Genomic DNA, 26,061 nt, shown 5'->3' on the forward strand with positions numbered 1-26,061 from the left:
CAGGAGCCCTTCTCCCTGTGTTCTCTTCAGCCTGCTGCTGTGTATTCAGCTCCCCTTAAATAACAGGAGCTTCTGGCCTTTTTGGCCTAAGAGAGAATGGAATAACTTGTAATGTTCCTGATAAGTTAATTTTTATGATTTGGGGAAGACAGACAGTTAGGGGTGGCTATAGGAGAATGTTGGAAGAACCAATGTATTTTGGAAATAAATTATTCCTGTAAAAAATATAATTTGAAATTTCCAGTTAGTTTGTTGAAGAGGTAAACTTTTTTTTCCTCCTTAGGGAAGTATACCATTTGAGGTATGTATTGTAAATTCAATTGTGCTAATTTTTAATATAGCATAGATTCTGTTTTTTTCCCCTGATGTGACATCTCTTAGGACTTATACAACATTTATTGAAAAATGTTTCAGATTTTTTTTTAAATAGCAAAATGTCCTTTATCTTCTGTTTTTGAAGGTTTATTTTATGGAATCAAAACTCAACCATTTATATTTGTATTAGAACTGGGAATTGTTTTACTATAATAATAATACTTAGTACTTTATGTAGCATATTACATTTTTCAAGTGTTTTCCAAATATTAATCAATCTAATACATAATTTATTTTACTGTTATCTGTTCTTGGTTATATTTGCACTAAATTGGTCAAAAAAGAACTGCTGATTCATAGCAATGACATCTACTATTTCTCGTTGAGAAATAGAAATGCTATCTATATCTGAAACAATAAAATGCTTTTTAAAAATTAAAATGCTATGGATTACTTTTGGCTATTGTGAACTAAAATCTTAAGATGAAGGCATAAACATATTGGAACCTATACATTTCAGGGATAATAATTACAGCCTTTTTTTCCTTTCCAAATTATGGGAAGACTTGAAGAATTTCTTCGTACTTTGAATAGCAATAATAACTCTTCCTTAAATTTCTAAAATACTTTTCCACCAACAAAGTATCCCAGGATGTTTTATAAAAGCATTCCTGACATGTAGCTGCCCCTATAGTAGAACATAGCTGTTTAACAGTGTCAAACACACTATAGTAGTCTTGGACAGGAAACAGAGAAAGCTGGGGAAAATTAGACAGGAAAGTAATTGTCTAAACCAAAGTTTGGTCTAGATACTAATACTTAAGAAATACTACTAAAATGCCAGCTCTCTCCATTGTAATTCATAGAATCATAGGGAAGTGAAGGGACATTAGGGAGTCATTTAGTTCAACCTCCTCCTCAAGGAAGGATCACAACTATGTTTAAACAAGCTTATCCAACTGTTTATCTAATGTTCTCTAAAAACTTCCAAGGATGAAGATTTTACCACCCATCTAGGGAATCTGTGCCAGTGCCTAATCATGCTCATAGAAAGTTTTTCCTAATATCCAAACAAAATTTTCCTTGTTGAAGTTTATGATCATTGTCCAATGATTTGTCCTGTCCAGTGCAGCCAAAAGAATAGTCTTTCACCATCTTCTTTGTATTTGAAGGTGGTTACACTCTCAAACTTTTCTTCTCCAGACCAAATAATGCCAGTTCTTCTAATCTTTCCTTGTATGCCTTGTTTCCCAGACCCTTAATCATTTTTGTTGTTATGGGAAAGATTTGATCCTAGAGGAGCCAGCAATGGATTTGAAGCTGGTAAGATAGTCACCCTTTTTATTACACCTTGTCTTGAAGTGAGGCTGTTTCAGTACAGGAAACCCTTGCTATTCACGGGTTTGGCATTTGTGGTTTCAAATATTCACGAATGCCGAACCTCCATTTTAAATGCACTTTTTACACTTACAGGAGCTCTTTGGGAGCTCCATGCTTGCTGCTGCCAGGCTCCTGCCATCGCCACTTGCACTGCCACTGAAACCGTGCACCCCCCGCCAGCCACCGGGGGCATTGCGTTCATGAACACAGTGCCTTATTCACGGATGTCACCATTCGCGGGGGATACAAGAATGTATCCCCCACAAATGGCGAGGGTCGCCTATATAGTGTTCCATTACCAGAAATATAATTTTTAGAGTGTTTACCAGTTAAACTCTTAAGCAGAGAAAAGTGTAACTGTGAAAGAATGTAAGCACATAAAACTTAAAATGCCAAAGAACTTAACTGGCTTATCTGAATGCCAGTTAGAATCTACTGACTTAAAAATCATGAAGCTGAAAAGCATGAGTGCCTGCTTTATTGAAGAACTGTTCAGGTCCCTATGGTCCCTGGACTACATTACTCCCTTTTGGCTTTTCTGGTTTCTCATGTTTCCTAACTCTGAGGTGCAGGAGAACCCATTGAACTGATTTTCTTGAAAAAATTGAGCGGAAGGGATGCATAACTGCATAATTACATTGTTGAAATTGTGGGGGAGCTCTGAGGAGAAACCTAGTGGCTTTGTGCAGCTAGGGGTCATTTATGCAGTGAACTTAATGAGCACATTTGGGAACTGCTGCTGTATGTTCTCAACTGCTGCTGAAGACTGAGGCTGCAATTAGGATGCAAGTCAGAGAATTTTACATCTAGGAAAGCCCGAGTAACAATATTAGGTTATGAGACATTTTCTACATTTAATGTGCTTAATGTTCTTTATAGCATTATTTAATGTGTGATTTGTTATTGTTAGGTCCCTGAGTAAACATCCCATTCATATGAATATAGGAAGTACAAGCTACTAGTCTTCAGAAGACATTATGAAGAACTAGAAATTTAATTTCCCCCTTCTAATTCTTGAGCAGACTTTCTGTTGGAAGAATGAGTTCTGTAGTAAATGACATTGCTATCAAATTATGGAAGACATGGGCATTTAAGTGTTTCATTGTTTGAGCTATCTAAGTTAGGTTTTATCTGAAAACTTTAAAGAACTTCATAGGAATAGAGACTTCAGCATCCTATGCTTCCTCTTAAAAATGTAAGAAATATGAAAATGCATTTATCTGTTTCACAAATAGTAGCTTTGCATTAGGCCTGTGCTAATAGGGAAGTAGTCAGTTCAGATTTGGATTCAGCTGATTTGAAGGACAGTGATTTGATTCAGATCACTGTCCTGAATCGATTCAGCCAAATCAGCTTCAGAAGATTTGGTGCTGATTCGGAGATTTGGCCATAGACCATAATGGGGTATCACTGAAATACCTATTGCTTTGTCATTTTTTGGCAGGTTTGGATGAAAACAGCAGGAGTGGTAGCCCCTTCAGAGGGCATGAAGTCTGCCAAGTTTCAAGGAGATAGGTGTGGGGGTTTCTGGGAAACTGCACCTCAACAGGCTGACAAGCAGAACTCATGATGTGGGACTTTGTGTGTGTGTGTGTGTGTGTATGTGTGTGTGTGTGCGCGCGCGTTAAGGTGCAGCAGATGAAAACTGCAAGGCTGATAACCCCTGTTTTCACCCTCACAACTCCACTGTAACCAGCAAACCTCAGGCCTCTCAGAGGTCTTACAGATCTGAGCTTTCCCCAGCCAGGACTGTGTGGTGGCTGGAGGTTATCAGGTGTCTCCTGCTCTTACCTGCCTTTCACCTGGGAGGTTTGAAGTCCTGGTATTTCCTGGGGTTGCTGAACCACTGGCAGTCCCACCCAGACCTCCCTACCATGGCAGGGTGCAGTTTTAAGTCATTCTCAGGGTGATGTGGGGCCTCCTCCTCCCCATATAGCCCCAGCCCTTATACCTCCAAGTTCTTCCTAGAACGGGAGCTCAGGAGGAAGATGTTCTTTTCCTGCTGTCTGGCGAGAAGCTAAACTGCTGCCTCCAGCTCTGACAGGGCATTAAATGGCTGCTCTCATTGGCACCTGTCATGCCACATACATAGCCCCTTGTGCAGGCATGAGGGAAGCCTATCAGGTTTCAGGTAGAGTGGTCCAAGGTTGTCTGTGAAACTGCACCTCAAACTGCTGAATGTAAAACTCACGTCACTTGTGTGTGTTAAGAGGTGTAGGTTGTAGCTATGTTGGTCTAAGGACATAGCCCAGACAAGATTCTTAGGGTCAATCTGATATTTTTTATTAGACCAACTGAATAGTTTGAAAAATTCTTCTTTGCAGGCTTTTGGGTTTAAAAACCCTTCATTAGGCTGAGGAAGCATCTAGTTGGTGTGTGCGCGCTCTTCCTGGATGGAAGGAATAGTAAAGAAGCCAGATGCTGGCATGCAATGCAGGCAAGAAAGCCAGTCAGTGGAAATGAAAATGGAGGCATCAGGGGGTGAGAGACAGTTTGGGGTTAGGAACGGGAAGGGGGAGGAAGGAGGATGTAGTAGGTAAAAGTGGAGAGGTACCTGTTGTTTCTGGAGAGTCAAATGTCAGGCAGCTTGTAGTGTGTCATAAATCCAATGTCTATAGTTGAGTCCATGAGTTTCTGTATCTAGGAGCTTGATGAAGTGAAGTTCAGAAGCCCATCTGTGAAAAGTGGTTTGTGAATTCAGACTGAACCTTGCTAACCTCATCACCAAAAGCCAACTTCCTACTGCCCAAAACATACCTAATGGATCCAGATCATGCCATGACAAGAAATGCAGAACCTGCCAATGTATCTCCAGAACAGTATAAACTGTTCACCAGAATCTATTACAGACAAGAATACCCAACAACCTGTAGGGGCACATTTCTCACAAGAAAACCACTCAGTCTCCAGTCTTTCAGTCTTGATCCTCAAAGGGAATTTACAAACTACTTTTCACAGACAGGCGTATGAACCTCACTTCATCAACCTCCTAGATGCAGAAACTCATACATGCAATGTCTATATTGAGTCTATGATACATTACAACTTGCTGGACATCTGATTCCCCAGGTACCTCCCCACTTTTACCTCCTACATCCCCTCCCCCCCTACTATAGCCTGTCTCTCACCCCCTGATGCCTCCATTTCCATTTTCACTGACTGGCTTTCTTGCCTGCATTGCATACCAGTCTCTGGCTTCTTTACTATTCCTTTCATTTAGAAAGAGTATGAACGCACGTGCGCACCCCCCCACCCCTCAACTAGATGCTTCCTCAGCCTGATGAAGGGTTTTAAACCTGAAAACCCATGTCTCACAGATGGCATTTCAGGCAGCTTAGCTGAGCTCACCTGGAGCATCACAACTCCACTGCAGCCAGCAAGCCTCAGGCCTCTCAAAGATCTTAGGGGTCTGCATTTCCCCAGCCAGGACTGTGTGGGTATATGGTGGCTGGAGGTGATAAGGTGCCTCCTACCTGCCTTTCACCAGGGAGATCCCCGGTCCTGGCATTTTGTGGGGCTGCCATGCCGCCACCTTCGCAACCGGCATCTCAACCCTGGTAGGGTGCAGTTTTAGTGGTCATACCTAGGACCTGAGGCCACCTTCTTCCCAATAGCCCCAGCCCATACTTCCAAGACTTGCTTGTGATGCACCTACTAATGCAGGAAAGAGTGCAGTTAGTTTAACTTATTACCTTGTCACATTGGCGACTCATGTTCATTTTTGCATCGACTATAACTCCGAGATTCCTTTCCACTGCTGTGCTTCATAGAATTGTACTTCCCAGTCTATAGGTGTATTGGTGATTCTTTCTCCCCAGGTGTAGCACTTTGCACTTACCTTTGTTAAATTGCATCCTATTCTAATCCGCCCACTTCCCCAGTCTATCTAAATCCACCTGAATTCGCTCCCTACCTCTAGTGTGTTTACTATACCCCATAGTTTGGTATCATCCGAGAATTTGGACAGAGTACTTTCTACACCCTCATCCAAATAATATGAAGATATTGAACAGTCCTAGTCCAAAGATGAGCCTTGGAGGACACCACTGCCCACATCTCCCTGGGTAGAAACTGACCCATCTACCACCATTCTTTGGGCGCATCCCATAAGCCAGTTTTTCCACCCACCTGACTGTGAAAAAATCCACGTCACAGCTACTTAGTTTACTTGTAAGAATTGGGTGTGACACTGTGTCGAACACCTTGAATTCCAAGTAAATAACATCTACCTCTACTCCTGCATCTAAGTACTTTGTGACCTAGTCATAAAAAGAGATCAGGTTAGTCGGGCAGGATCTGCCTGCTATAAATCCATGCTGGTTGTCCCTTAACATTGTATTACCTTCTGGCACCCCACAAATGTGGTCATTTTATGATTTTTTTTTTCTAAGGTCTTGCCAAGACTAGAGGTGAGGATAACCAGCCTATAATTACCTGGGTCCTCCTTTCTTCCCTTCTTGGAAGGACCACATTGTCCCTTTTCCAGTCTTCTGGGACCTGTCCTGAGTGCCATGAGTGCTCAAACAGTTGGCCAGTGATTTTGCTATGACACTGGCCAATTCCTTTAGTACCCTTGGGTGAAGATCATCAGGGCCTGCTGACTTACAGATGTCCAACCCCTCCAAATCCCCTTCACTACGTCAGCACTAACCGCTGGTGGATTGGTAGCAATGCTGAGCATTTACTTTCTTGATGATCCCCAGCAATGTTGAACAGCCTCTTGCTTGGAACTGATGTACATGACAGGTATTCCTGGGCAACTGTGGCCTGATCCTGCCACATCTGGCTGCGGGTAGCCCAATAGGCCAAAGGATCACAATCCAGTTGCTCCATATCCTCAGCAAGATAGGTAGTCACCGAAGCCTTGTTCCTACCTGCCTGAGGCAGGGGTCTGATGCATCTGGACCCCAACATTGAAGCCATGCCCTTGGCCCACATTGGCAGTGGCTGGCATGGAGGAGACTGTCTAGTGTTGGGAATGCTGACATGAGAAAGTGGATCCCCCTCTTCCACGTCCCATCGCCTGTGCCCTTCTGCCTCCCTGACTTCATACACCAGTACCTCCATCTAGTGGTCAAGGGTTTGGTGATGCAGATGCTCTTGTTTATCCTCAGGTCATGCATGCCTGCCAGCATGTGGACTGTACTGGACTGCAAGGGATTCAGCCATTTTCTAATGGCTTCCTTCAGCCACTTCCCCAGTGCCCGCACCTCTGGTGACAGCTGCTTGCTCCGGCCAGGAACATTGATCCCCTGGAACTTCTCCATTTGGTTCTCATGCTCGCTCACTATGGGGATCACTTGGCTAAGGAGGCCATTGCCAGCGCTGAGGGTCTTGGTGGCCTCGAGGAACAGCTTGAGGACAACCAAGATCTCGGAGATGGTATCCCACTCTGCTTTGTTAAGGGGGCTGCTGATTCCAATCTCCTCAAGCAAGGCCATCTCATGGATGGCCTTCTGTTGCTCCACCAGCCTTTCTAGCATCAGGAGTTTCACTGAGTCTCCACATCCTGTATGAGTTTGTGCTGCGAGATGCTCAGCTCTGCATGTTTGTCCTGCAGCATCTTGCCCCCCTTGATGCTGTGGTGGAAGTAGCCTGCCACCTTCGTGCATTTTGAAGTCAGCTGGGTGGTAGTGATGGCGCCATCACCAGCAGCTCTGTTTCTCTCCAAGGCATCCCTGACTATGAGGTGCAGCTTGTGTGCCACACAGCAGATGCCAACGAAGTTGGAATCACAGACTGCTTTGACCATATTGGCTCTGTTGTCAGTGATAATGAACGCACAGGTGAGCTCACCCCAGCCAATGAGTCACCCCTGCACTATGTGGTTAATGGCCCCCATGATTTCCCTTGCCGTGTGGGACTCGTCCATCACCTCGGCTTGAAGGAAAGCCAACTAACAGCCAGACTGATCATACCAGTGCCCTGTGAGGGAGAGGTGGGTGTGATCTCTATCCCAGCTGCTCCAGATGTTGGAGGTAAAGTGCAGTCCTACCTGCGGCCCTGCCTTGCATGGCTCCTCCCTCAAGTACTTCCTGCATGCCTCATACAGGGAGGGCATCATTGTCCTGCTAAAGGTGGTATGTGCAGACACTTGGTAGGATGAGGCCACGAGCTCTATGAGCCACCTGAACCCTGGCCACTTAACTAAGGAGAAGCGTTGGCCATCCAGAGCAAGCATCTCCCCAATGCTCTGAGTGACCTTGCTCACCCTTGCAATGTGCTTCCCTTTGTCTGTGGCTTTCCCTCACCTATCCAGGGTAGCTTGCCTCTGCTGCATGGGGTTGGTAGCTTTGGAACAAGAGGGGGACTTCCTTTTGGGCACGCTCACGCTGGTGTCAGGCTGAGCAGGAACAAGGGCAAGGGGGTACTGCCTCCTGAGATGCAGCAATATTGCCGTGGTGGTGAAGTGTTTCACCTCCTTGCCCCAGCTGATCTGCCTTTGGCAGTGCAGGCAGATAGCATACTTGGGAGTATCTGCCACCTCAGAATGATTCCACACTACACTACCCCCTTGCTTCTGGGTTGAGGGTTGGGATCTTGCCTTATCTCCTCCTCAGTAGGCTGAGGCACAATAACAGGAGGAGCTGACTTAGCTAAGTCACTTGCCTCCACAACCTCAGCTTCTTCCAAGGTGCTTTCTGGAGAAGGATACCTGGCTCTAGGGGAACTTTGAGGAGTGCGGAGCACAAACTCAGATTCCCCCTCATTCCCCAGAATTTGTTTTGCTAGGGTGCAGAAAGGCTGCAGACAGAGGCTTATATGCTGTTTCTACATCTCTCCCCCAGAGCACTGTGATTGGAAGGGGACTTAGGGAAAGATCACAGTCACTCACTAGCTGCAGATGTCAGTCTTTCCCTCCCTGCTCCCCCTCTCTGTTCTCAGTTTCTGTTCCCCTAAAAGACTGCCTTCTGAATCTCCAAATCTTCTTTAATTGATTTAGAGGCTCTGAATCAATTCTGAAGTTTTTTTTGTCTTCCAGTTTGATTCAGATTTGGTGATTCAGCCACCAAATTGGGCCAAATCTTCTCTGAATCGAATTGGCAACTGAAGCTTTGCACACCCCTACTCTGCATCATATCATGCAAACTCTTTCTACCTATGAATCACTAGTTATATTTTCAATATTTGTACCCAGCTGTTGATAATGTGCACTTCGAAAATATTCCTGAATATATGGTACTATGTTCCACCCCCGCCATGCTCTCAGAAGTTGGTGGGGAGCCTGCAACACATTCAGTGCTGCTCCAACTCTGTGTGACTGCACCCTGAACCTCTGTATTTCTGAGATGCCCATATAATTCTCAACAGCTCTGAAATCTGGGACTGTCCCAGGTACAGTGGGACATATGGTCAGACTATGAAGTGGGCATGATGAATTTGATTGCCTCTAGGGTACTAGTACAGGAGAAAAATAAGAAATGATTCTAGAAACCTTGAAAAAAATCTTTTAACATAGAATTTCATTTGCTTCTGAAATTGCTAGCTAGACAGTTTTAAAGACCAATAAAATTATGACCACACACATTGTTTTAAATCTTAAGTTATTGGTTTTTAATTTTAATATTGTTATTTTCCAGTTTGTACAATAAATTTAAGGGCATGCTCATGGATTTTATCCCTCTGCTATAGTATGCCAGGAGTGACATTTACTTCTGACTTGATTTTTGCCTGTGAAATCCCAAAACAAATGAAAAATAATTTTTTGCCCAACAGAGACATATCCCTAGGACCATGTTTAGTACAATCAGAAGTCTCACTCCAGCCATGTAAAATTCCAGACTGTTTTCTAAGAATGTTGAAAGATATTGCATGGGTTCCTTGAAGCTTGATTTTAATACTAACTAGGGTCTAAGGAATATGCAGTAAAAATTTGCATTACTTAAAGCCAAGAATCAACAGTGTCATGCAACAGGAAGCTTTAGAAAAGGGTGTTAGAGTATTAAGTAGAAGGTAGTTCATGAAATAAAATTAGTATGCCTATGCAAATGACCTAGCTATGACTTCATAATTTGTAATGGTATTCAGCTTGGCAGTGTTTACACTTGTTAATGACTTCTTTTATGAGTGATAATTGATCTGCCTCATTATCATATTAAATCCTTGATCATATGTCATTAGTTTGGAATGTAATAAATGGTCTGTTTGATTTTTAGTGTAATGAACTAATTAGACTAATTAAAATCAATATGTGTGCCAATATTAGACTTTGAATCCAAACGCTGCTGCTGTCTGTGTTCGCTAAAAATCAGCAACTCAGTAAAAAGTGGTCTAATGTTGATTTATGAGCACTTGGTGAACGTGAGGTAGAATAAATTGCTTGTAGTGGTAGAGGCAGCATTAGTGAAGTACAAGATACTAAGTGCATTGTCAGGTCAGCAATAAGGGCATACTTACATGTGTAGTTATGTCCCCCCTTAAACCTTTCCTAATATATTAGGTCACACTACAGAAATTATTTAGTTTAACTGTTGTAAAGTATAGGTAGCTATATCTATTTGTGTATAGAGACAAACACTACAAACTGCAGCTTGTTTATGCATGTATGAATATATGCTTGTATATATTTATATGTTTTAAACAATATGTATATTTCAGTAGATAATCACAAATGCAGTGGTGTACAAATGTTAACTAAACAAGTAGCATTTGTCAACTTAGTAAACTACTGTTATAATAACATGCTATTCACTATCAGCATCCTTTGGTTTTTATGCCTCTATGGACTGGATTCATTGGCTCCTAGCCTCTGGTTTAATTCGGCAGTTCACATAGATTTTGAATCAGCAGCACTTCCATTGCTTTCACTGGAAACTTTACATTCTTAGCCTATCTGAATGTTAGGCCTTTGTAGAATAATTTTTTTATGATCTGACCTGACTATTTAAAATACTGGTAATTTATTAATAAGGATTTCAGAAATGCATGATTTAAAATTACAGAGGTGTAGGTTGTAGTCGTGTTGGTCTAAGAACATAGCTCAGACAAGGTTCTTTTTCCAAGTATTTGAGTTGGTCTAATAAAAGATATCAGATTTACCCAAAGAAAGTGGTTTGAAATTACGTGTTCAGCTAATTTAAGAAAGTCTTAAATAGAATTCATACTGATAAGTTGCACTTAAATAAATCGCGGCATCATTTTAGTTTTGTCTTCAACTGTATAACCAGAACAAAACAATTTTCATAACTCTTTTATGTACTATACAATGGTAATCATATATGTTAAACCAATTTACCTTTCTTATGGTTGTTATTAAGTTCAAATAGGACACTGGTTTAAAGTTTTGATGCAATTAATTAAATACTTACTAAAAGTAATGAATAATTATCAGATAAAGTAAAATCAGTGATTACTAATGTGAGTTGCTTTACTAATCCTCATTGCACTGTGCATTTTACCTCTTTATATTAGAGTTGAACAGTATTTTCCATATTTTATGTTGTAATCTATCTTCATGTTGCAAAGTACATGTCTTGATCAGCAACTTTATGGTAAAAACCATGTGCACTGTCTCAGTTGTAGTGAACATGCATTGTAACAACAGAATATACTTCAGGGAGTATATGCAGATTGAATACTATCCCAGAGAAAATACTTTGTTTTATGCCTGAAGCAGCATACCCTGACAACATAAATGAGATTCTTTTTGTCTGAGATGTATTCACTATGCATATAATCAGCTCTGTGATCCAAGGCACATAACCAATGTCCTTGATTCATATAAATGTGTTGAGTGCCTTGAGGATTAGTATGGGCTTGAAACATCTACAGTTGTTTCTGAGGTGGCACAAGTTCAGGCATTTTTGTACATAACAAGGAAGAAACAATTTTTTTCTGTCCTTCAGCTAGTAAAAGTGAGAAGGAAAGTTATTAAATGATAGATATTTGTTCCCTCTTTATTTTAGCATACTACAGCCCCCGCTTTTTTAAAGAATAAGGTCTAGAATATAATTCTAACCTACATCATACAGGAAGGTGGGACACCCTTCAGACCAGCTGATGACAACCAGGTTTTGGGGGAGAAATCCAGACTCCACAGAAATCATGGCATTTTTATCTTTGAGTTCAATTGGGCTAGATTTTATGCCACTATTTGCCAGTGCATGTCGTATTACCATTGTAGATGGTAAAGTTTCATGCCCAGGACAGAACTCTTATGGTTTTTGAAATTGCTTCTCTGGTTATGAAATTACTCTCCGTGAAGACTTTTCTTGATATTGCTTTCTTTGATGATGGAAATAAGCAGTGACTTTGAAAAATGAATTGAAAATTTGAGTTATTTTAATTCCTTTTAACTTGTAACAGTATTTCCTCTCATGTCTGAAATAATATTTCACTGATCTATACTTGAACTTTCTGTTGGAAATATGAAATTTGATAAGGTAAATAGAATTTACTTGTATAGTACTGTGGGTGAGGTTTTACTATATACTTATTTAATGGCTTTTTAAATATTTTCAGTGTTATTTTCTATTGTATTTCATATGTATCCTAGCATTTTGCTTGCTTTTTTTTCATTCTACTGCATAAGCAACAGAAGTTTTCAGTCTGCTATGTAGTCCTAATCTTTTTCCTGAGTGATTAGTTAATTAGTTAATTTGGAGCCCACAGAACTGCATGATCACTGTAAATTATTCCTTCCAGTGTGTATAACCTTGAATTTATCAATTTCATCTACCATCATGCTACCCATTAATGTAGTTTTATTGCATCCCTGTAAAATTTCTCAGAAATTTTGTTAGTGTTGCATAATCTAATCTCAAATCTGGATGTCATGAGTACTTGAATCTTCTAGCTGACATTCATCCAGTTGTTGAGTTCAGCAAAGCTGTTGCTTAATGGTTCTGTTCTGGTCCGTAAATAAATGTCGATTGGAGTATCATTGGGGGTGTGCTGTCATTTTATTCTAGTAGTTTTAAGAGGAGGGAAAAGAAGATAGATTCCTGCTGGAATCTGCAGTTGGAAGAAGCAGGTGCCAGAGATGACTCTTAGGATGAACTGTGAAAGGACAGATTGATTGTTCGTAGCTCAGGTCCACTAACTGTTTCACATGTTATAGTTGACTGTAAAATGCTACGGAACCTTTCGGCATTATGAATATAAATTGTGGCCTCCCTGGTCAAGATGAGGTCATTCATCAGTATCATTAGGTCTATCTTTTGAAATTAAAAATTATGGAAATATATTAACTTAACTGTAAACCGAAGTTTTTTGTCTATAAATTTATATATAGTATGGGTAGCTAAAGTGGAATTTTCTTCAGTTTGTGTTACCATTGTGTTGCATATCTGTTTTTGAGAGACTTATCACAAAGAGCAAAAAAATAGCTCAGTTTCCAGTCTTTGGCTTCTTTACCGAGACATCTAACAAGCATGTAATTTTGTGTCAGTTGGGTAAAACACCACATAACTGTTAAATGATGTGATGGACAGATATGTCTAGCATATATTATTTTTTATATTTGTATGCATATATTTATTGCTATGTATTATCCTGGTTTTGGAAAGATGGCTCTCAAAAAGGAAGGGTAGAAAAAGTGAGTTTTGACATAACAGTGTAGTTCTAAAGGAACACACAGAATAGCATGTACAGGAAAACTGAAGCACTAGTTTTCATGTTATTAAAGTAACTTCTTGGAAAGGAAAGTATCACAAAAACTTTTGAGGAGAACAGTACTTGATTTTATTTATTTTTTTTGTCTTTGGCAGGTTGCCATGATCATCTGTAAGCTTAGTTGATGCTACTCTTTTTTCCTATTAGAAGGCAGGTTTGTGCAGTCTTAACCTATCCAAATCAAATAGATAATTGTCTTTATTTTATTTTTTGGCTTTTTTTCCTTAAAGAAACAATTTCTTTTGTTAAAATAACAATAATTTAACTTTGATTGCCTGTTCCAGTTAATATAAAGGAATTCCAGAACATAAGAGAAACTGTACTTTAAGCACGTGTGTAGAGTCATGGTCTGTGTTTGAGGTTGGCCTGAACTAGCCTGAGCCCATTAGGTGCTATTTGCTGTGGAGATTATCACTTGTAGTCCACATTTATGCAAGAGTGGAACTGGATGCTTGCTCCTTGAGTTAGGGCCACAGAGAACCAGGGAAGGTTAGAGATTGAAAGTCCAGGGTCTCACTTGACTTCCTGCACTTGGAGCTTGCTGCGGGTATCTAGGCCCTTGTCTGGGACTACCAGGCTGGGTTAGGCCTGGGTACAGGCATAATTTTGCACCTTGGGCACAACTCCCTTGTGCCCTGAGGTGTGTGAAGGGAGGATCTTACCTGTCCTGAGGAGGCAAATGCTTGAGAGGTGCTGCTTCTGTTTCCTTCTCTCCCCCACTCATGGTGGCACTGGCTCTTTTCTTCTTCCTGGCAGCATGGGCTCTTCCTCTCCCTCCCTGTTCTTCCTTCCATCTGGGTGGCATAAACTTTTCCCCTTTCCCTGCTTCCTCCCAGCAACACAGGTTCTTCCCCTCCTTCCCAGCAGCAGGACTCATCTTCACCACCCCTGTGACTGGGCAGTGGAGCTCTTCCCCAGCACACCTGCTTGGTGACAAAGGACTCTCCTGCCTGGCCCCTCCCATTGGGTCAATTTCACCCAGAACCTGTGAACAGATGATTAGGGTGCAGCAGACAGGCTAGGCCCTGCTCTTCTGGACTCCCAGCTGGCACAGGTTACAGAAGATGCTGCATTTTGAAAGGTATTTATCTGATACCTCGTGCAATGAGTGGTCAGATTTTCACCCAGCCGAACATTGTTGAAGCTGTCTGTAGCTGTTCACTTGTTTTTGGTCATGGCTGTAGACTGTTTTTGGTGGCCAGATTGGGGGAAAATTGTCACTTCTGTCTGCACGCATAGTGACTGAGCTTTCCTCTGTGCCTTGTGTTGTCATGGCTCTTTTACAAGTCCTGTTATCACAGGGGTAGGCAATTATTTCAGCTGGAGGGTTTCTTAATGAGTTTTGGTGAGCTGTTGAGGGCCACAAGGGTAGTCCCACGCCTTGACATGTGCCCCACCCCCAGAAGTCCTGTCCCTAACCCCTGACCTTTACTGCTGAAGTTCCCCTGTCCCATTTCCCCCCCTCCCTCCCCCTCCCAGAAGTACTCCTTTGGTGGGGGAGGAATTGCCATCTGAACAAGGAAAAAAACCAACAAATCATATACTAGAAGTTAAACATCTACTATAACATATTTTAATTTTATTAAAAATTGTCACGATTTGTGTTTGTGTAGTGTATATAGAGACGACTCCATAATAGGTAAAAATAATCTTACTTAAGCATTTTGTGTGTGGGGTGTGCTTGAGGGTGGGGTGTATGTATAATGGCATGTGGTTTGTGAGGGCATGTGGCTGTATTTGGGGGGGTTGTAGGATATGTTGCGGGGTGTGTGTGTATATATATATATATAGGGGGTTGTGGAGACAGGGTTTGGGTGTGAGGGAGGATTGGGGGCTGTGGGGATTTCCCACACACTCCTCCACATAGCACACAGCCGCCACTGCCAGCATCAGCAGTGGTGGAGGGGCACTTGGTGCACTGCTGCCTGGTTGTGCATGGTTCTGGCTAGAGCTGCACATGGTGGCAATGAGTGGAGTCTGTCTGGCCTTCCTTTATTGGGCAGGGCTCCCCATGGCACACATGCAGCTTCCAGCATGTGTACACCACCGGGGAAGCTCCATGCAATGGAGCTGGCTGCTGCCATAGAAGCAGAGGGTGAGGCTCCCTGTCACTTCCGGCAGAGTTCTGGCAGCTGTACATGGTAGGAAAGGCAGCCAGCTCCATCATGTGGGACTTCCCCGCCTCCCCCCACCAGTGGTGCGCGAATGCTGAGAGCTGCATGTGTGCTGTGGGGAGCAGAATTCAATAGGGGCAGGATGACCTGGCTCTGCACTCCTTGTCACCATGTACAGCTCTGGGAGGAGTGGTCACAGTGGACAGTGTGTGCTGTCAGGCAGCCGTGCCATGAGCACCCTGAGGGCTCCTGCCTGTTGTTGCTGCTGCTGCTGCTGGCAATAGGGGCCGTGCTTCATAGGAGGTAATGTGGGGGGGGCTCCACACCCTCCCCTACACCTGCACCCTGCCCACCTGAGCTCCACACTCCTGCCACACCCCTGGGAGCAGGCTCTGTTCTTCCGCCAGCCCCAACCCCATGCCCCCCGTGCACCCAGCTGCAACTCCTCCATCTGCCCCCACTGCAGCTTCCCCCTGCCCCTGCCACTTCCCTACCTGCTGCCCTGAGTGAGCACTGCAGCAGGGAGACAAGGAGAAGCTGCTGGAGCTGATGAAGCTGAGCAGGTTCCCCAGCAACTGCAGCAGTGGCAGCAGCAGCCCTGCCCAGAAGCTGAGTATGCTGGCTGGGCCCTTCTGTACCCCAGGGTGGGAGTGAAACTGGGCTGGATGAGGTACAATTAATTGGGCACCCGCAGGCTGGGTGGAATTGCTTGGTGGGCTGGATGCAGACCACAGGCTGCATTTTGCCCACTCCTGTATTACCAGCATGGAAAAGGGAACTAACTTGAGTCAAGGTCCTTTGGCAAGTCTGAGGTGTTGTAGGGCCTAGCTTTGCCACTCATATTCATGTTTAAAATGTATCAGGGGCCACAAAAGCTGGCAATGGATGCTATGGATCAAACTTATCAGGTAGTTTTTGTCACAGCTAGTTTTTAGTTGTTTATAAAGTTGTGGCCTTTATATTAACCAAATTATAATATTTTAATCACATTATTTTTATTCATATCAAATATAGCTTCCTCATTGATATCAGGTCTCATATCTGCTGAAAACCACAGGGCATATATTTAACATTTTAATGAAAAGTTTGTTATACCTTGTAAAAAATTGTGGGTACTTTTGGTTTAAAATAGAAGTATGAATGACTACTTTCTATACTAAGTTCCCAAAATGGCACAGATACCTTTTGGGTCAACTGGTAATAGTTATACATGATGCCCCCTGTGAAACTTTTCTGGATTGTCACTCCACAAAACCTCTAGGAGACTATAACATAGTCATATATAATGTTTCTTAATATGTTAAAAAACAAACAAAAGTTTTTATAACATGAACAAACATGTAGAGTGTAACTGTAAAATTAAATCTGCAAGTAATTATGCTCTCATCATTAACAAAGTAACCTGGGGGGGCTACATATACATTCAAACAATCTTAGAACATTTTACATTGAGGCAGTTTGGTAATGAAAAGAATCACAAAGATGGCTAAAGAACTTGAAAATGTCTACCTTTCCTATGCACATGAATTGGTAGAAGGAAACTTGAACTGTTAACAGTCATTCAAAAGTAGAAATACAGTATATGTATCTTCTGGAAAAAAGAGATTGGTGTAGGTGGACACATTTCACTAAATTTGGTTGATAGTTCAATTTAGTATAGTTCAACTTTGATCATTTTTGTATTTTATTTTTATAGTGCTCTTATGTCTTAACTGTTTTTATGCAGTTCCCTTTTAACACCTAGTGCACACAGCTGGAACTGTATTTTTAGTTAAAGGATAACCACATAATGCTTTTCATAAAAAAATGTTTTCACACTGGAGAATATGGCTATGGTTCATGGCAACTGTTGGAAGCCAGATTAAATGATTAAAGTCCAAATGTGCCTGATTGCATACAGTATTGCTTTTTTTTTTCTATAGCTAGGCTATCCATGTTTTTTTTCAGAGAAGCAGTAAAGACAGTGCATTATATACACTGGTCAGGCCACAGCTGGAGTACTGTGTCCAGTTCTGTGTGCCACACTTCAGGAGGGATATGGACAACATGGAGAGGGTCCAGAGGAGGGCCACCCGCATGATCCGGGGACAGTAGGGCAGACCCTACAATGAGAGACTGCGGGACCTGAACCTGTTCAGCCTTCACAAGAGAAGGCTGAGGGGGGACCTGGTGACAGTCTATAAACTCACTAGGGGGGACCAGAAGGGTTTGGGAGAGACCTTGTTTCCCCTAGCACCTCCTGGTGTAACAAGGAATAACGGCCATAAGTTGTTGGAGAGGAGGTTTAAATTAGACATCCATAAGAACTACTTCACAGTCAGGGTGGCTAGGATCTGGAACCAACTTCCAAGGGAAGTGGTGCTGGCTCCTACCCTGGGGGTCTTTAAGAAGAGGCTTGATGCCTACCTGGCTGGAGTCATTTGACCCCAGTTTTTCTCCTGCTCAGGCGGGGAGTTGGACTTCAAGATCTACAAGGTCCCTTCTGACCCAGCTTCTATGATTCTATGATATGTAGGGACATTCTCTCATATGCATGAATGTGCCATATAGTAAAAAGTTATGTCCATTGAGTAAGGTGTAGAATAAAAATTTCTGTTCTTTTAACTTGGCACTTTTCCTGGAAGAAAAAGCTTTCAAAGCAAAACTATTTTAAGAGGTCTCTAATGAAAGAACAGCTGCTGCTTTTTATTTATTTTTTTTGCTTACATAGCACGTAGATCCTTGATTGGGGCATCAGACACTTGTAACATAAACGAATAAATGTTATAGAATTATGTTAATGTAGTGGTATTGTATAGATGTATTTGTAATTTCTTGTAATATTAGCATTTGTATTCCACAGTGGTCTTTCTTTAATTTAATAGCTCCTTCTTGTATTGCTTGAATCAGTGGATTATAATTTGAATATGTAAGTATACCTAAAGTTAAAGTTCATGTTTTCTGTACTGCACATCACCAGAACTACTAAGAAATCAGTAGTTTTCTTTTGGATGGGAGACCTATGTTATAGAATCTTTGTTTGGAGGTATGAGAGAGCTACTTCTGAAATATAGTCACAGTAGGAATATGTAGTTGTGAGATAAATGATGGGTAGAGATCCCTTTGCTGAACACACACATACATCTGTCTCCTGAAGTGCAATTAAAAAAAAGTTCTTCTGAAGTTGAAAGCCAAGGGTTGGAAGACAAGAAGAATACAGTCATGAACTAAAACTGCAGAAGAATTGGGACAAGGTAAACATAACTATTGGAATTTGGATGAGAAATCAGGACTAAACTACTCCACCTCTTCAAAGTGTCCTAGGGTAATTATCATGTTTTGTCAGAACCTTGGTTTTAAATGGCCTATATGATGTGCAATATGCACAGACACCAGATAGATACTCTATGTAACAGAAGTCCAAGCCCTGAGAAGGGCTGTGGTTATATCCTGACTTTTGAAATTTAAATTAGATGGTGTGTCCAATAAAATTAAAAGATTCAGTACCATTACTGTAAGTGGGATTAATTGAATGTAATAAATTAAAACTATATAATTTATAAATTATAAATTAGTTATGATTAAGATTTTCAGGACTGGGCTCAAAGTTTGACAGAACTTCTATGCAGTTCTTTATACTGTAGTATATGGAACTATCAAAGGGAAAAATGTGATATTTTCATATAAAATAATTAAAATATAGTCTGACATAACTAGATTTAGAAATGATTTAAAGGAATAGATTCACAACTTTTTTATTCCATGCCTTCTTTGGACTTGTACAGTATTATGTATGCATAATATGTTTACATTTATTATGACTGTTCATATCATTATTCTTAATTTGCATCTCTGCTACTTGATGACTCTGCTTGATTGGTACAGTATGACAACAGGTAATGGATACAATAGCAGTAAAACAGTCATCATCACTGCTGGGACTAGAACCCCCTCCTCCCCCCCCCTTGCTTTTTTTAGCTTTCCTCAGCTGGAAAGTTTTGACATCTGCTGATTTGGGACATGGCTGAACAGCTGTCAGCAGTGGGGTAGCTGCTTTCAGCAGCAGTTGGCGGGATGGCAGGGTGCCAGCTTGTACCATCTGTGCGCCTGACATTTCATTCTAATTAACAGTAGGGTTAATTGTTCTGGCAGGCTCAAATGTAGTGTCTAACATTACCCAAGGGAAACATGTACAAGTGCAGGAGTGGCAGGGAGCTGGGGACAGCATTGCTAACAAACCTATTGAGGGAGAATGGTTAACAACTACTGATGATTTTACTAGCTGGCCACATGCAATAAGGCTGAGCTATTTTTTTTTTTTATTCTGATGAATTATGCCAAGCCTGTAATGATGTAGAAGAAATCAAGCTTCGCAAGGCTGAGACTGCTGCCTTGGGGCAATTGTGAGGGAACAATTTGCATGTTATTACTGCATATTCATACCTAATTGTGTTAGGCTTTGCTAATAGAGCAGAATGACAGTATGAAAAATCGAGGAACTGCTTTATAGCCAACAAAGCTAGTGTTTTTTCCCTACACTATGAGTGCTGAATGATCATTTAGACATTTAGTTGTTCAATATGACAAGTCTACCATTTGTTAGCTTGACATATAGTAATTTATAAAGAAGTATTCTAATTTTACTTTTAGTTTATTCTCATTTTATACAATATTCATGATAGCAATTTGAATGGGGATATTCATAGCTATTGTGAGTAGTTGTGATTCAAAAAAACTATTTTGCATGAAGCATTACTATTGTTTTATGATGTATTAATTTTAATGTTTAAATAGCTTTTTCATATGTTAATATAACATATACCAGGAGTTGATGAGAAATCCTTATTATATTGATGCTGATACACACTGTTTTAGCTAATGTCTTTATATTTCCATTATGAACCCCTATTTTTAGACTACAAGGATTATTATTTGGACTAAGAAGCTGTCAAGTAGTACCATGTGTGATGTGTGTGATATGCTCTAAGTAACAGAAGTCCAAGCACTGATATATACTCAATATACCCAAGGATCTAATAAATAATCTAGTATATATCTAATAAATTATGTGTCTTAAATTCCAGATGCAATGTATATTTGCCTCCGTGTGTGTGTGTGTATGTATATGCACATGTGCATGGGTACATACCCACACCCACTCAAGCTCATTATTTCCCAACATTGATTCATATATAAAAGTATAAAGCTACTTTGTATACAATAGTTCAATATCTTCCCAATTTTCCATTTTGAAAACTGACCCAACTTGGCGTGAAAATTGTGCCTCTGCTACAGTGCTACCGTTCTTAATGTATTTGTTTTTCATGTTTTCCTCCTTACATTCATACCCTTAAAGAAGGGCATGATTTACACTCTGGAAAATATTTCAGTCAGTCATTTACAATTTTAAAATTTAAATTCTAATCCCACATGAAGAAGTTATGAAAACACTATATATATATATATATATTTAAATCCCTGTCAGAAAAGCTGATGCTAAATGTCATTACTAAATATTTGGAGAAGAAGGGCAACAATTAAATTTTCCAAAGGCATTTGGGAAGCTAAATTCCATCTTCAAACATGAGTTGAAATATTTGAAATAAATAATAAAGTATACCTGAATATTTTAAACGAAGGTCTGTGTTGTGTTCAAAAAAAGAAAAGAAAACTAACTTTAGATATGATTGAAACGTGAACCTCTGAGAGCCCCTTATATTACTTGGATGATGGTACTTGACTGCTGTATAGATCTGCTTATCCAAACACAATGGTTTCTTCATGAGGGAACACTGTATTATAGACATTTTATAATTACTTCTGTATGAAGTCAATAGAAGAAAAAAGGTTTTTTTCTTCATCTGTTTAGTTCATATATAAGTTATTTCCAAAATAATATGTGGTTAGTAAAATAATATGTATTTTAAGTTTTTTTTCTAACTAGCACTTAGATGTTCTGTCCCTGATATTATTTAAATCCTACAATCTGTGCAACTTAATTATGTAGTAAAATATCAGAAGAATATATTCAAAATGAATTTGATATGGCTACTCTGCTCAGCTAATTTATGAGCCTTCTAAAATTGTGGTTATTTGTTGGTAATTTTATGACTTCAGACATAGAACTTTAGTGCCAACCAAAAGTTTTCTTTTTTTGTGGGTAGTCAGAAATTGGATGAAATCATGAAGGCTTGTTCTAAGCATCTAAAATTGCAACTTCTAGCCAAGGATAATGTGGTTCACTGCATTAAGGATGATCTTAATAAAACCATGTGTGACAGACATGTTAGTAGCTAAGGTATGTAATTTTTATTTTTTTGTAATAAATTGACTAGCATAACTGTAGTCTTTTCAAAAGCAAAGAAGCAAAATGTACCCAGTACAATTTACCTGAATATACTATAAGAAATGTCACTGAATATTTGAACATCTTTAACAAATCAACATTTTAAAAATGCCTAGAGTTCATATAATTTATTATGCATGGAAAAGATGCTAAATATATTGGCCTTCAGCAGAAAATAATATAATGGTTTGATTAGATTTAATTTAATTATTGTTGTAAGTGAAAGCTCCCTCTTTTACCACTTCCTCCATCCTTCAATAAAATTCCTTCTAGAAAGAAGTATTATTTAGCCACTTAGTAGGCTGTGAAAGAGGCAGAGCCATTAGAAGTTCCTGCTCATTCTCTTCCTTCTTTTTTTCTTTTTGAACTTGAACCATGGAGCCTATGCTTAAGTCTTCTGCCTCATGCCCCTTATATTTTATCTTTCCATTTTCCCACCATCTCTTTTAGAGTTTTGGCTGAAAAAGAAGTGGGGAAAATGCAAATGAATTAAACATATTCGGAAAAGAGAGCTTGTTAAGGCCCGTGACACACATTACATTTAAGATAGATTAACAGGTTAACTAGTAACTCAGCCACACTTTAAATCTATTTAAGGTATGATAATATAGTAAACGAGCCACGAAGTTTTCGAACATATAAAGTGCAACAGCTTTGTGGTTGTCTATAGTATCATACTTTAGATTGAACACGTGGTTGGTTGGTCCATCCCAACGCTCAGTTGAGTCCAGGACACAGCTGTTCCAGTAGCCCAATCCTGGAGTCCCTCTGTATGGGGATTTTAAAATCCCATATGCCATCCGACTGAGCAGCACATAGGGTTTTAACTCTTCCCTGGTCACAGGAACCCCAGGACTTGGTTGCCACAGCCAAATACTGGCATCACTGTATGCTGGGACCTTTAAAAACCCAAGCTGCAGTTTTGGCAATCAGGTGATTGTCAGTTGGAGCCCTGGACTTGACAGGCTGGTTTCAGGTCCTAATTCAGTCTCTGGCCCCAACTGACAATCCGTTGGTTGTCAGCACTTAAATTTCAACTTGCAGGTGCAGGGGGAGCCCAGGATTATGGTCACAGGCTCCTTATTTACTGAAAAGTAAGGCACAATAGAGATCTAATCCCTAATTCCAAAATCGTGCATCCTGCTTATGCATATGTGCCATGGCAGGAAGTACGATTGTTGAGATGCCTGCTTAGATTTCATTGCTCCTTAACCTGAATGTCTGTCAGAGGCATGCAGAATCTCTTGGTCTTGTGATTGTACCTTTCAAAGAGATGGGCTACCAGAGGGGACTATTTTAAAGTGTACCGTCTTTGCCTTCAGAAATTAGGTAATATTTCTGATTTATTCTCATCCCTTGCACAGGTGATCAAATAAAACTCAAAGTATTTCCTTTTTTCTTTCCTTTTCTCTTTCATAGAATCATAGAAGTAGGATTGGAAGGGACCTTGTAGATCTTCAAGTCCGACCCCCCAGCCTTTGGATTATTTCTGCTGTTTTAGTTGCAAAACAAGTGATCTTTCAGACTCCCTGTAGGGCAGCTGTATTTTCTACCAGCAAAAACTTGTTTTCTCTCAAGATTTTCATTTTGCACATAGTATTGTGGTCAAGCACAACCTTTTTCTGGCTACGATGTTAGCTTGTATGTTTTGAGACAGCAAGAACATATGCTTCTTGATAATTTTGTTTTCTTTACTATAGGTTTTATTCATGTCTTGCTTTCCCACTTACTCCATTGAGATCAGTTGGTTTAGATGAAGGGAAACTAAGTTCACCAACTTCCTATCCTGATCCTTGTTTCCTGTTGAAAAAAGGATGTTCCCTTAGGATGGAAAGCATATGATGAACCATAGATGAGCCATACAGATCATTTCAGGTCAGCATATGATGAACCATACAGACCATTTCAGGTCAAATTCTTGTTCCTTTTCATCAACATAGAAAAATAGGTTTGAACCATCAAACCCTAAGCTTTACTACTGAGTTAATGTAGATTATTCAAAGTCTGTTTGATTGGTAGTGGGAAACAGTAAAAATATTGGCTGTTAAGTCAATAGGGCTGAGTAATTTGTGTCTGTGATTTTGATTTTATATCATCCTTTAATCAGAAATTATAAACTGAATCTTGATTTCTTCTTAAAACTGGCATGGTGGGGTGTGGCACTCCAAACAACTTTGTAAAGTTTATTCTTCTACTTATATATGTTTCTGCTCGGTACTGCTGCTATATGTAAGGAATTTTGTTACTGATCAGAGAGCAAGGAAGGGAAATGTACACAACCCCCCCCCCATCACTTTTAAATAGTATTCATTTATTCATTTATAAATAGTGTCCCTTTTTTCCCCTCAGTCTGCTTGCCCTCTTCCTGCATAGATGGTGGTTTGGAGTAAAAATGTTACTGTGTTTTCCTATTTTCCTTTCATATGCTGCTTTATTTTATCGTGGAAACATCTAAGCTAAGGGAAGTGGTAAGCTGCTGTCTTTATACTTGCCTTGATTGTCAAGACATTTTAGGTATTTTTTTTTTAACTTTGTTTCCTGGTAGTTGTGGCAATAAGAGTTTAGAGAGTCTCCTGTAGGAAGGTGGTGGAGGAGGAATATAACAAATACAATTAGTGGTAATTTTCCTATCTTAAAATTTTCTTCATGCTGAAAGGCAAATAAATCTTTTCACACTGCCACATCAACAATGTTTAAGTAGGGGTAAAAAGCTTTCTACTTTGTGGGTGAGGCTGATATGGTTTTGACAGATGTGAATGCTTGGCATACTCATCTTTAATTACCACATAGAATTCTTCCATACTCTTTTCTTAAAGCAAGACTAAGTAAAAACAATCCTTAAGAAACAGTAAAACTTTGTTTTGGATGAAGCTTACTATAAAAGAAGATTAAGTTGATTTTGGCCATTTTTATACCATATGTTTGGTCCGTCTGAACATAATCATTGCTATTTAATTTCAATGATTTTTCTCTATTATAGTTGGATGAAATCTTTTTAAATTAACATTTCTTATCCCAGTGGATCTGTGGATTTGCTACAAATTGAAAGAACATTTAAATATACCACTAACTTGTTGCCAACATGGATTTTTGTTAATATTCATGTTAAGTAAGTTAAGCATTAACATACTACAAAGTATATGACATTGAGAGACAAACTTAAATCTTGTTGCTACCTTTCAGTGTTTTTTTCATTTTGCTTCAATTCAAAAGAAGTAAAAAATGAGGAACATTTGTTTGGAGCTCACTGTCTGAATTCAAAAAAACTGGTTAAATTGCCATCAGAGACCTTATAATGAACCTTCTTCATGCAACTATAGAATTAGCATAGAAACATGCAGAAATTGAAGTCTGAGGTATTGTGAATTCTTTATATTTGGTCTGCGTAAAATCCTAATCTATTTACATGATACACATGAATGAGACATGAAGAAAAATCCAAGTCTGCTTCTCTTAACTTCGTGTATCTGACTTTCCTGACTGGCAGTATCTGAAAGTGCTGTAAGGAAGTCTTCATTCAACATTTGAGTTTGTATTCTGACCTTGCTGGCATTAAATGTGTAAGAGAACATTGTTGTCTTGGGAAGATTCACATGTTTAGCAGTCAGATTTCTGATTCTTTGGAAGTCTTGTCTTTATTTCAGCCAGAGATTTTAGAGGTTTTCTATCCTAGATTTAGCAATTTATTCAATTATTATCAACCCAATGATGTCTTTCTAAATTGACATTTTAGTGTGCTTTTCTTGATCATGATTGCAAGCTTATTAGTTGATGCAAAATAGTCTCCAGAGCAGGGGTGTCATAACATAGTTCAAGGGCTGAATTTAGCCTGTGGTTTTGCTTGCTTCAGCCCACCAGTCTGCTAAGAGGCTAAGGAAATTGGAGGGGGTGGCCTACTGCAGAATTCAGAGCCCATCAGTGGCAGGGCACCATCTCCCTGTACCCTGGGCTGAATCAGCTGCTGCTACTGCATGCCTTGCGCCAGATCTGGCCCAGGGAATGGGGTGAACTTGACCCCTTTGCTCTAGACCATCAGTGAGCTGTCCACATAGCACTTTGGATTTATAGTGAGAGTATACAATGATAAAGCATAGAGAGAGAGGAGATGTAAACCAACAACAGATTCTCTGGGACATGAACAGAAAGCTTGAGGAAGGATGGGGAAAGGGACATGTTAAAGAAAGATGTAGGTGAAGAACCAGGATTGGATGAGATCAGATGCTGGAAGTTTACTTTGTCATTCTTCCTGCAATACAGATAATAATGCCTAGAATCCCCAAATGTGGACTCATCTCCATTTTTCTAGCTACTATA

At 40.2% G+C, this 26,061-nt stretch overlaps 1 long non-coding RNA gene across 1 annotated transcript; it reads left to right on the forward strand.

Moving 5' to 3' along the window:
* Positions 1-19,567: 19,567 nt before the first annotated feature.
* Positions 19,568-24,017, forward strand: LOC109305478. The gene is made up of 3 exons (XR_002099633.1): positions 19,568-19,804; positions 21,566-21,699; positions 23,448-24,017. It is a non-coding gene; the product is annotated as an uncharacterized LOC109305478 (long non-coding RNA).
* Positions 24,018-26,061: the final 2,044 nt, after the last annotated feature.

The sequence above is a fragment of the Crocodylus porosus genome, unplaced genomic scaffold (assembly GCF_001723895.1).
Source record: "Crocodylus porosus isolate Cpor-Errol unplaced genomic scaffold, CroPor_comp1, whole genome shotgun sequence".
In the NCBI taxonomy this organism is placed as follows: domain Eukaryota; kingdom Metazoa; phylum Chordata; order Crocodylia; family Crocodylidae; genus Crocodylus; species Crocodylus porosus.